The sequence below is a fragment of the Balaenoptera musculus genome, chromosome 2 (genome assembly GCF_009873245.2).
Source record: "Balaenoptera musculus isolate JJ_BM4_2016_0621 chromosome 2, mBalMus1.pri.v3, whole genome shotgun sequence".
NCBI lineage: Eukaryota > Metazoa > Chordata > Mammalia > Artiodactyla > Balaenopteridae > Balaenoptera > Balaenoptera musculus.
In genome coordinates, this window is record NC_045786.1 from 14,546,528 (window position 1) to 14,558,726 (window position 12,199).

The following is a 12,199-nucleotide window of genomic DNA, read 5'->3' on the forward strand; positions in this document are numbered from 1 at the left end:
AACAGAGCAGTCGTCTAGGTTGGCAGGGTTATAGTCTGGAGAATGACACCACCTTTAGCTTCTTGGAAGGCGCTACCTAACTCCTGCGCCTGAGTTTCTTTATCTGTCCAACAGAGATAAGGTTTCCCTTTCACGTATGTTCTGCATATTCTGTTTGTAAAGAACCTAGCACAGGATTTAGCTCATACTAGATGCTTAGTAAATGGCAACAGAGGCCATAGTGGCCGTCTCTGGGGGATGCCCTTGTCAACTGTTACAAAAGAGAACTGGCTTCCATTTCACCTTCTACGGGGCCATTGAGTGGCCAGTAGCAAAAGATTAGTGCAAATCCATGCACTTAATAAGAGCAGATGATATATTAATTGAGCACTAATTAAGTATAATGAGATAATACAAATGCATGTAAAGACTTCTGGGTATTGGGTTAAGAGAGGACCTCGACAGAGTAACTACATTACTTTTTAAATATTTAGATGTTTATGCCAATAAGTTCTGTTTAATTGATAGAGATATCTGGCATATTTTTACATATTGTGCTTTGTAAATTACCATTTAGGATATTAATTTCAAAAGTAGAAAAGTAGTGCTATGTGGTGACCTTTAAAAATGCATAGCTAATTGAATCCTGGTATTTAAACACTAATAGATTTAATTATATGAAAGTGACACAAGAGGGCAGCTGTGTACTGTTTCTGAATACCTTTTGCTACAGTAGATTAGGTTAAAACTGAATATGTGAATAATCAGTATGATAGGAAATTAGCTTTCATAAACTTCTTATTACATAGATGAAATAAAATTATTTTATTTAGAAATAACTTAGTTCTGTATACCACTCAAATCCATATTGGCAAATAAAGGCTGACAAGTAATGATACAATTAATATCCTACTGATTACCCATAGTGACATAGAACTTCCTGGTGATGCTTAAAGATCATTTGACTGATCTGAGGGTACGGTGGGAGACGGGGTGGAGGGGCTGATAAATCAAGGCACAGCCTGGTCCCCACGGGAAGCCTGTATGTTGGAATGAAATGTGTGTCTGGTGCCGCAGAGTTTAGCAGTCCTGTGGGGCTGGACAAGAATGTCTCAGCCTCTATGTTTTCACACAGATCTTGGAGGTTGGCTTACTTCTGATACCTTTGGTTGTCATCCTTTGAACTCTCAGTGGGTAAATATCCTGCATGATACCTAGAGCCTCCTTGCCAGAGCTGTGGTGTGACTCTGTCAGTTTGTCCCATCCTGGGGGTCAGAGAGGTCCTGGGCACTAGGATAATGAACCCGAGCTGATGGATGCTGAGGATGCCTAGAACGTTCCAGGTCTGAATTACATCCAGTTTCAGGGGCTTGGGCAGTTGCATGAGGACAGTTGGAGAGAGGGCTGTGTCTCAGCATAGATCAGGGATAGAGCTGTAATGGATCCTCCTGTGCTTCAGATGTCATTTTGGAAGGACAAATCTGGTTTGTGAAAATGGGCAGCTGCAAAACTTATAATAGAGTTTTTCCCAAAGTGAACGTAGGTAGATCATTGTTACTTAAATCACTCCAATAAGCATTTATTAATTTTCTACATGTGGCCAGATCCAGTTCATATGGGTGAAGAGAAGCAACACAGGATCTTGTGACTTGAACTGATCAGGGAGGAGGTGGGGGGGAGGGGTGATGGGACGCAGTAGGGCCATGGGGACAGTAGTTTGTGCAGTGCATGCTGGTTTGACAAATTCATAATGATATTACTGGCGTCTGAGGGAACACACCCATGACCCTGGTGCACAGTGTGTGTGACTTCCCGGGGAGAACATACAGTGGAACCAATACTGGCCGCGAGGGCAGGCCAGGCCAGAGGGGGAGTGGCATAGAGACCCAAGAACTGGCTATGGGACTGTTCATCCAGAAACAACAGGGGCAGGGCTGTGTGTGCAAAGGTCCTCACGCCAGGCCCAATTCAAGAATTAGGGACAAAATATAAATCCAGAGGTTTGAGCTGGATATTCAAAATGGGCATGGTGCATGCGGGTTTTCAATGAGAGGAAACAGGGCAAAGCTCAGAAATTGAGAAGCCAGGAAGAGCAACCAGATCAGAGAGTAAACAATGCCACCACAAGTCTGGATGTCATTGATCGCAAGTCAGGAAACACTTTGCTTTCTGTGTTGGTTTAAGACACTTTTCCTGGAAAGGACAAGAACATCCCCACAGCTTGCTGGTTCTCTGGAGAGTCCCAGAGAATTCTAGCAGAGTAGAACAATCTATATAATAAAGGAATCGCAGCCCCAAATGACTGGAAATGGAGAGCGAGCCTTAATTCATGTCATAAGTTCATGTCTTCAGGTATAGCCAAGTTTCCTCCCAGAGTGCTGGAAGAATTCAAATATGTAATCAGGGAGTCACCACTGGTCATCTTTAAAAAATCATGTACAACAAGCGAAGAATCAGAAAATTAATGACAAGTAAATGTCACAAGTTATGAAAAGGGGTGGACCCCAGAAACTACAGACTATTAACTTTGGTCAACGTTTGGTCAAATTATAGAATGAATTTAAAGCAGATGTCTTATGAACACTTTGAAAGGAATGTGTTGACTGCTAGAAGACATGGAATCACCAGGAACAAGTCATGCCAAACTAACCTCATCTTTTATGAAAGCATTTTTTACTGACGTGGGAGATTGGGGGAGTAACAGAGATCTAGTGTTTCTTAGTTTTAGGAAAACGTTTGGCAAAATCAGTCAAGATATCACTGTGTATAATATGGCAAAATACACATAGTAATGGAAGTACTCTCAGACGGCTGGGACCTGTTTGAAAATTGTGCTCAGAATGTAAGAACAAAAAATTTTCTACACAATGACATTCAGTGAGTTCCCCTGTTGACTCTTGCAAATTCTTACTAGAGAACCTGTGAACACCCAGGAAAGAAGAAAACTGAAATTAGGACTGCCTACCACATTAGTGCCAGGATCAAGCACTAATTTTACTAAATTCAAGGCTGAAGAAAATGACAATCAGTAATCTATAAATAACTGCCTATATGTAGGTAGAAAGACCTGCTCTTTTCTCCTCCTCTGCTTTAGAAACAGATTCTATAAAATTAGGAAACTGGATATCTCCCCCTTCTGCATGGGAAGAAAGACTCCAGTCACAAGGCAGAACAAAACCGAAGAGTAATTCTATAAGAAATGAATGGACCTATAAGAAGAAAATGATAGAACTCTGCTAAGTGATATAAAAGTATGACTAAATGGAGAGGCCCATTCCTGAATGAGAAAATTAAACATCATAAATACGTTAATTCTTCCATAATTAATTACAAGTTTAATAGATCCTAACAAAATCATGAAGAATTTCTTTTTTTGGACTTGACAAAGATATAGGGGGAAGAGACTGAGGACAGAGGGAATGGCATAGGTAAGGCCCCAAGATAGGAGGACCTGTGGAGTGTCCACAGAAGTCCAGAGTAGCCCGGAGAGGGAAGGAGGAGAGTCATGAGTGAGGCAGCTGGGGAGGTAGGCAGGGACAGAGCACACAAGGCCTGGGAACCTCACGGACAGTGTTGGTCTTATCCAAAGAGCAATGAGAAGTTAAAGGTTTTTAAGCAGCGAAATACAATGATTAAAGTTGAGATTTTAAAAGCCCACCTTTCTGCCATGTGGAGAATCAATCAGAGGGGGAGAAGAGGAGAGAAGAGAAGAGAATCTGATTAGTAGGCAGTGGCAATAGGCAGGCAATGTGGTTGCACTAGGCTGGCAGCAGTGGCAAATGAAACAGAAGAGAAAGGCAACTTGCTTTAGTTCACCAGGGCATCCCGGAAACCAATGCTGTGATACCACTGCAGGGAAATTGGACAATTTTCTGTATAAATGTCATTCCACACTTATTATGGCAGCATACAAGGGAAATAAAACGGTCTTGGTATAAAAATTTCTAATTTAGGTAGTGGCTATAGCACATTCTAGATGTATGACCGCAGGCAAGTTATTTAAACACTGTGAACCCCAGTTTCCCCATGTGTCCCATGAGTTTACTAATACCTGTTCACGGAGCTGTTGGAAGGTGTAGTAGGCACTGCTGATTGCCCCCAAATATCTATTTCCCCTTCCTTCAGAGTAGAATAGATTTTGGCTGAGCCAATGGCCATCAAAAAAAGAATAAATATCCTGGGCTCTTTGCACTTAGATATGGTCATGTGACAAAGTTCTGACCAACAGGACCCAAGAGGAGAGCTGGGTGCTGGTGTCCACAGACCTTCCTGAAGAGAGACGCGACACCTGCTCTTGGCCCGTCTCTCTTTTTTCCTTTCCATCTGGAAGGAAATACTTCCTTGGACCATGAGGGCAAGGGCAACCCCTTAGGGATCATGGAATTGTGAGCGAGAAGGCGCTTGATCCCTGAAGAATCCAAGCAGACCCACAGGCCTGAATCTTGTTTTCCTGTTTTGTTGCTGTTTGTTGGTTTTGCTACCAGAGAAAGACTTTCTGTCTTACTGGTGATCTAGCTTTGTCATACGTGTTACCTAAAGATGAGAAGATGTAACATATGTGAAATGCCCAGACATTGTAAGCCATCACTAATATTTTTGTCTCCCATGTGTTTCTCCCACCCCCCCCCAAAAAAAAAAATCCTTTATAATTCTGCCCTCCCGTTCTGGAGAATTTAATTGTATTCTTACATTTTTTTTTTTTTCTTAGACTCTGGCAAACTGGAATCTATCCAGGAGAAACTTCTCAAGGTAGTGAGCAGGCCTGGAAACCACATGGCACAGGGAACAGTTAATTACAGGAGTTGTTTTGCACTTGCTATTTTTAAAGGAAGTGTGCCTTTGACTGGAGCTTGGGAATCTCAGGTGAGTGGGATCCTGTAGTTTCATCTGTTCCCACGGGACTGGAATTGGCTTACCCACGGCGCGGCTGGGGGTCAGAGCTGGAGCTCTTACGAGGGCACGGGGTGGGTTTGGGAGGGGGTTGAGGTGGCCTGCAGTCGTCTGCATACCCGCAGCCCGGGTGAGGTGGGAGGCGCCGAGAGGATCGTTTTGTAGAGGGGCCCTGCCCGCAAGTCTCTACCCTGATCAGACCAGCGGTTTTCTCCGTGTCTCCCAGGGGGACACGGGTCTGTGAATGTACCTCAGGGGCTGCCACGGAGGTGAGGCAGGATTAGGGGCTTAGAAGTTTTGAAAATCTACATGTAGAAAGTCATTCTGAGGACTTGAAACCTGAAGTGGAGACTAAGAATGAAGCAAGAGTGATTCCCATTCAACCTGTTCCGTCGTCTGTTCTCCAACGTGCCAAGTCGATGTGAAGTCACTTCCAACGTACAGCCGGCCTCCTTCAGAAAGGAGCCAGAGCTACAAACAAAGCTTAAGTGAAAATGCTGAGCATAAAGAGAAGAGTCCATCTAAGGAAACACATAAGCTACGTTGCTAAGTGCACATCTGGGTCCGCATAAAAGGAAACTGGTAGGGAATCAGGCATAGCGATGGCTCTGTGTTGGGGTCAGCGGTAATACTTCACCACAGGGGTTGGAACAGTTGAAAGGAGGTTCAAATGAATAATTTTCAAATGGGTGTCTTCTAGGTTTATTCTTATTCAAGTGACAGATGCCCCTGTGATGACCTCGCACTTTGATGGGCCCTTCACAGTTTGCCTGAGTAGCTGGAACATCAACCTGCGTGTGTCCCTAGGAAATTTCTTTCCCTTCCGTTCTTCCCTTACATCGTGTGATTCAGCCGTTCGAAGTGACTTGCAATGATCAGAGGGAGACATGGTCTCCCACCCCTGCTTGCTTTGTGATCTCAAATCCTGTCCACCCCGCCCCCCCCCACATAGCACACGTCTGTCATCGTACTTGTCACTGTAAAGTCTGTCTTCCCCACTAGGCTCAGACAGCTTTCAGCTAGTTTTTTTTGGGTTTTTTTAACCACTTTATCCCACTAATAGCCTGGCACCCAGAAGGTGAGTGAAAATGTTTCTTGACAAGTTGAGTTAATTCTCCAGCCCACCAGCCAGTGTCATGAAGCCTGAGTATCCTGTACCCTCAGAGACTTTTGCTCACTGTGATGGGCAGCCATATAAATCCAGCAAAAGTCTCGGGAGCTATTCCAGTGCCCCAGGTGGTCCCTAGCTGGTTAGTGTACAGTTGGTTTGTCAGACAGGCAGCCAAGTGTAGAAAACTCCCAGGAAGTGGGGCACTTTCAGCTGGTCCCCAACTTGCTGGGTGACTTGGAGCAAGTCTCCTAACCTTTTGGTGCCTTACTTTCCAGACCCTTTCATAGCCAACCACATAGTAAGTCTCATATAATAAGTCAAGGAGGGCGCACAGCAGTCTAGCTATGTAGAATATTATGAAGGAAGCATGAAGGGTACAAATAAACATAGGCGTTGAGGGGCACTCTTCTTCTCTGGTCTCATGCGGAGGAAGTTCCATTTGGAGGAACCCGTTAGAGAACCACGTCTGGTCTTTCCTTGCTTCCTTTTGTGCCCTGCCAGGGCGTTGGAAAGATTCCTCTCCCTGGGAGAAGGTGCAGAGCGTGCTCAGCCCCGCCCCTTCTCTTCTGAGCCAGGGTTCCTGCAGCGGGTGTGGCTTCTGGTGTGTCCCTCCACACCCTCTGCCGGCCCCCTGAGGTAGGGGCCTGGGGCAGTTAGCGGTTGGGTGGGTGCTATGGACTGAATATTTGTGGCCACTCCCCCTCCCCCCAATTCATATGTTGAAACCCTAATCCCCAGGGTGATGGAATTTGGAGGTGGGACCTTTGGGAGGTGATTAGGGTTAAATTAGGTCATGAGGGTGGAGGCCCTAAGATGGGACTCATGCCTTTATAAAAAGAGGAAGATTTCTCTCTCTGCGTGCACACACACCAAGGAGTGACCATAAAGGAGGAAACTGGGAAGAGAGCCCTCACCAAGTACCTGACCTGCTGGCACCCTGTTCTCAGACCCTGATCTCAGGCTCCCGTTTCTGGTCCAAGCTCTAATGCTCACTGCGTTTGCTGTCTTTGCCAGGTCCAGTGGCTTTTCTGGCCCTCCATTTTTCAACTTTAAAATGCAGGTGTTGGACTAGGTCTTTCTAAAAGCTTATGAATCCATGGTTGGAATCCACCCAAAGAACTTTCCAAATGGACAGGGAGTCTTTTATCTCTTGGTAACTGACAGAGACTCTTAGTCAACTATTCAATATCCATTCACTCTTTTTTCTTTAGTAAGAAAGCCCAGTTTTTATTGGCTGGGAATGAAAAGATAGAAACTTGGCTTCTCTTGAAGCTAGGAAACTTTGTGTAGAAGGTCTGAGAAGGCTTCCTAAGGAGGCAACAGACAGCTCTTAGGTCCTCTTTTGCCCATCTTCCTTCCTCCCGCTTCCTTGGAATGTGGAAATACTAGCTGGAGCCCCAGCAGCCAGCATGGACCAAGAAACCGTATTAACAGTGGAAGCCAATGCAATGGTTGGTAGAAAGAGAGAAGGATCCTGGGCTGTTGATGACACGATAGAACTGTCACCCAAGTCCTAAAGTGCCTAACTCCAGATTTCTTTATGAAAATGAGAAAAGAAGTCACTGTCTTTCTGGTCTTTGTTGCCAGTAATTGAATGAAATTTCTAAGTAATACAGCTCATTGGGCTTTCTCTCATAAATGACAACTCAGTTCAACAGGATGGAGAGTCTAAACCTGCAGGACCGTATCGTCCATATAGCTCGTCTTAGAACAGAAAGGTTTCATTTGCATCCCGAAATCTATGTCCTGAATGGTGAGAGATAATTAAATTCTCCTTCGCTTTTGGATGCCTGTGGCATTTCATTATAGAACTAGAGATTCTCAGTTTCAGTTGACTCTGGCTGTTAGTTAAATATTTCAATCAGCCCAATGCGAATGTTTTTTCAGACATCTCTAATAGTTAACAACTGTGGATCCAAATAAAACCTGTTGGCCAAAAATTCTTTCAGGCTGACAAAATGTACTAATCCCTGCCAAATATGAAATAACACTGAGTCATTTTAGATGAGCACTATAAAGCATTGCAGTCAGTACTTCATGTGTTTTGCACCCTTATGAAGTAAGTAGTGACAGGAAAATAGATATTCAGCTAAATCAAGCAAGTGACATTCCTCTTTAAGGATCTCAAGACACTTCTACAAAGCTCCCAGATGTAATAAAGGGAAGGCTTTCCATGAAGAGCGCTGTAAATGTTTCTTCCACATGGCTCTTGATGGTAACTGTGGCATTGTGAGCAGCCGTCTGGACTGGGAATTGGGAGTCCTGGACTTGAACTTCAGTTTTTCCAAGTAGCAACATGACTCTGGACAAGGCATTTAGGATCTCTGAGCCTCCGTTTCCTTAACTGTAGAATTGGGATAATACTGTTTATCTCATAAGGCTATTGTAAGGACTGAGAATCTAACACAGGTGAAATACCTGGCCAGGGCTCAATGGAGAGGGAGACGCTATTGAATAAACATTATGTTGAATCTGAGTCTTACGTCACTAGATTGGTTATCTGGAATCCCGCATTTCATCCTAGAGCATTTGAAGTATTGATTGCATGTGTTAAAGTGCAGTGAGACTTTGCCAAGACATTCGATGTTGAAATAAGTTAAACTCCCTCGCCGTTCCTGGGTGAAGGAAGTAACTGATAGCGTTTGGGTGATTGTGACCCAGTGGGGCTCTGGGGAGGACCCACTGTTGGCTGCAAATGGGGCGAGTGTGGCTAATAGTGTGAAGGACAGCGCTGGAATTAAATATAAAGTTGGACAAGTTTAATAGCGAGCAAGAGAGTGTGATTCATTTTGGGAGGGAAAGCCAGAGCCCCCATTGTCTGATGCGGGAGGGCTGGCTTATTTGCACAGATCGTGGCAGCTCAGCGGGGCCTGTGGTAGTCAGCGCAGGTAACAGGCTTCCTCCGTGTCCCACTTGGGAATTTCTGTGGAAGAAGTTCCAGGTGAAAACAGAAGCTCCAGGGGAGCAGTGAGCCTTTACGTGGTGAACTGCTCCCTCCCACTGGATGTTCTAATGGGATGTTTAAAAACAACCTTGCTGTGCAGCCAGGGCAGGTAGTCTGGTCAGGAAAAGAGAAGTTAAATGGTGGAGTTTTTGAAGCTGAGACTAGAACCCAGTGGGAACTTGGGTCTATTATGAAATTAAGAGACAACAGCGTCGTACTGCGCACATAGCTGGCAACAGCAATGGTCTTATTGATACTGCTGACAAAGGGGATTGGGCCTGGGGTTCTTCAGCCTGGAAATGATGCTGAAACTCGGCCCCTGTGCACCAGTGCCAAATGGAGTCCTGGAGACCGAGTTTTGAGTGAAGTGGAAAAGAAGAGCTTTATTGCTTTGCCAGGCAAAGGGGGGACACAGAGATCTAATGCCCTCAAAACTGTGTGTCCCAACCTGGAGGGATTTGGTGAGGAGTTTTATAACAATGGTTCAAGGGTGGGGTTGCTGAGAAGGATCAGGGCGTGTGCAGGGCCTGCACTCCTTTAATCTGGGCTTTAATCTGGTGGTCTCCTGAGGAGCTTCTGTGGTTCTGGAGGTTATCAAGCTGTGACCTTCTCTCTGGAATGAAGAACGCTTCATCAGGTAGTTAACATCTTCCGTTTGTTGGGGTTTTAGTTCTGTAGAAGAGCTCAAAGATGTTGTCATGTATCCCCCTCAAGGTAGAACCAGGATCCTGCCCCAAGGCTGCACTATTGTTTCTTGACGCTTCTCCCTTGTCTCTGCATCCCCTCCCTTCCCTGATTAGCAGCTGTTTGAACCTGCCCTTTGGAACTCAGGGAAGGTCATGGAGGCTGAAGCCTATTCCCTACAAACAAGAAACGGGGGACACAGAAAGGCTTCCGTGCCCAGGAGCCCCACAGGGTCCTGCTGGGTTTCAGAAATTAGGGCATTCTTAGGACTCAGTTGTGCTCTTTAAGGACACGTGGGAGAAGCCAGCCAGCTGCTTTCCATCTTTTCTGAGAACAAATCAAGAGGAAATTGGTTTCAGCCACATGTGGAATCTGTACATTCATCCTGAAATGAGCTTTCTCCTTAGAAAAAAAAAAAAAAAGGCCTCAGGATGCAAGCTCTGCAAAATCAGTCAATAAAATAATCAAATTAATGGCAGCAATAATATGTTCAAATAGAAGCTAACACAGTGTGTACCGTGGAAACAGCGTGTTTGCATCATGCTCAACTCAGGTGAGGAAAGATTTTAAAGTGGGCATTCTCATCTATACCCAGTTTGCTCTCAGCCCACCTCCCCCAGCTCCTAATGAAGACTGAGGGGCTGGACGGCTTCTATATACATCACCTGTCTCCAGGGAAGGACACCGTTTACAGGGATGAAGGTGATGATTCACAGCCAGGCCTCTGAGCACCTTGTGGCCATGATTAACCCCTGTGATCCTGAGGCACTGACACTCAGCTGGAAGCAACAGACAGCGGGCCCTGGGCTCACGATTCAACAACCCATTTTGTTCACAGTCCTTTTGCTTTTTCTCAGATGCCTGAGCTCTGGACTCTTGCAGCCCTCTGTGATCCTTCTCTCCTTTTTCTTCCGCCTTGGCCAGTTTGCTCAACATTTCCCCCTTCCTCTCTTAGTCCCACAGTGCCCTCATGATCAGTGCTTCACCAATGGTGATTTCCTGGGGAGCTGGCTCAGATTCTGAATAAGCAGGTCTGGGTGGGGCCTGAGAGTCTGCATTCCTAACAAGCTCCCAGGTGTTGCTGCCGCTGCTGGTGGTGTATGAGCTACACTTTTAGTTGCAAGTATCTAAAATCCCCCTGCTTGGAAAGAGAGCCTGGTACCCTGCCCTGCATCCTCCTGGCCAGTTCAGAGGGTGTGACCCAAGGCTCTTGTGTGGCAGGAATATAGGAACAGAGTGAGACCAAGTCAGAGCAACAGAAACCTTCCTCCCGAGATGGACTGAGCACTGAAGGAAGTGAAGAAATATCTCATCATGAGAAACTTTCAAATTTGCCTCTGTCTTCTGCAGTTGAGGTAGGTGTTGACCTTGGACTCACCTAGAGATGAGTGCAGGGAAGGAAATTACACCTGGAAGGTTCTTGGAGCCTTTACATTGTGGGACCCAGGAAAGAATGGAGGAGAGAACCGAATCCCAAGTGAGTGAATCATTGTTTGGTCCTCCTAGGTTTTTATTTATTTATTTTTTTAGCCAAATGCCAAAAATTCTAAACCACAGTACCATTTTTGAACATTTTCAAAGCAAAGCTCCAGCAGGGGGTACCTTCCCTGTACACATAGACTTCATCATTATAATGATTTTCCTGTTCTATGTGCAATGAACCAAGAGAGAGTCTTCAAAAGTCTTTTTTTTTTAAACCCAAAATGCATTTTCCCCCTGAAATATTCATTTAAGTAATCCAACTACCTACCCCAGGCTCATGATAAACTATTTAGATAATTGCTTTAATTCTCCGCTTCATTTTGCTAATGTAGATCTGGCCTTTGCTTATAGATTTATTGCCAGCTTCATGTTTTTCAGGGAACAAGAATTATTAAAGGATTGATTGTTTCATTGAGGTTTACTGCTGAGGTATTAGAAATAACTCTATGTCCTCATGTCCTACAGTTAGAATTGTGTGTGTGTGTGAGTCTGATTATCAGATACCTTAGCAATAACTCCCATGGCGGTGGGTGATGAGGGAGAGAAATCTCTAAGATCATTGGATAAAAGTTCCCGTACGAAGCTCTAAATATTATTGCTATTAAATACTGCATTTCAATTAGACTGTCACACTTAGTCTTCCAAAAAGTAATGTAATATGTAAGTACATTTTCCCATAACTTTGCTAAACATGATACAGAAGGAATGTTCCTTTCAATGCGACGTGATGCCTAGTAAATACCTAGTAAATACAGCCACCCGTCTCCACTGAAGATGTTCTGACCTCGGACTGACTCGCCTTCGTTCTGTTAACTTGGGTGATTTGATGTGACTGTAGCTGGAGGCCATTTGATTGGCGGCTGTAGAGAGGAGGAAAGCGCACAGAACCCACACAGGGGTGGTGCCCCAGGAGGCTTGATGATGATAAAAAGGATAGTGATATAAGGAGCCCATGTTTAAAAAATCCTGGTGGCATCTTAGGTCCCCGAGTGAGAGAAATAAGAAACAACAGAAGCTCAAGGACATTGCAAGCCAAAGCATACAGTAGAATTATGGGCAAAGGAAAAGAAAGAACATAGATTTGAGAAACTGTTCAGGGAGTTTGAATA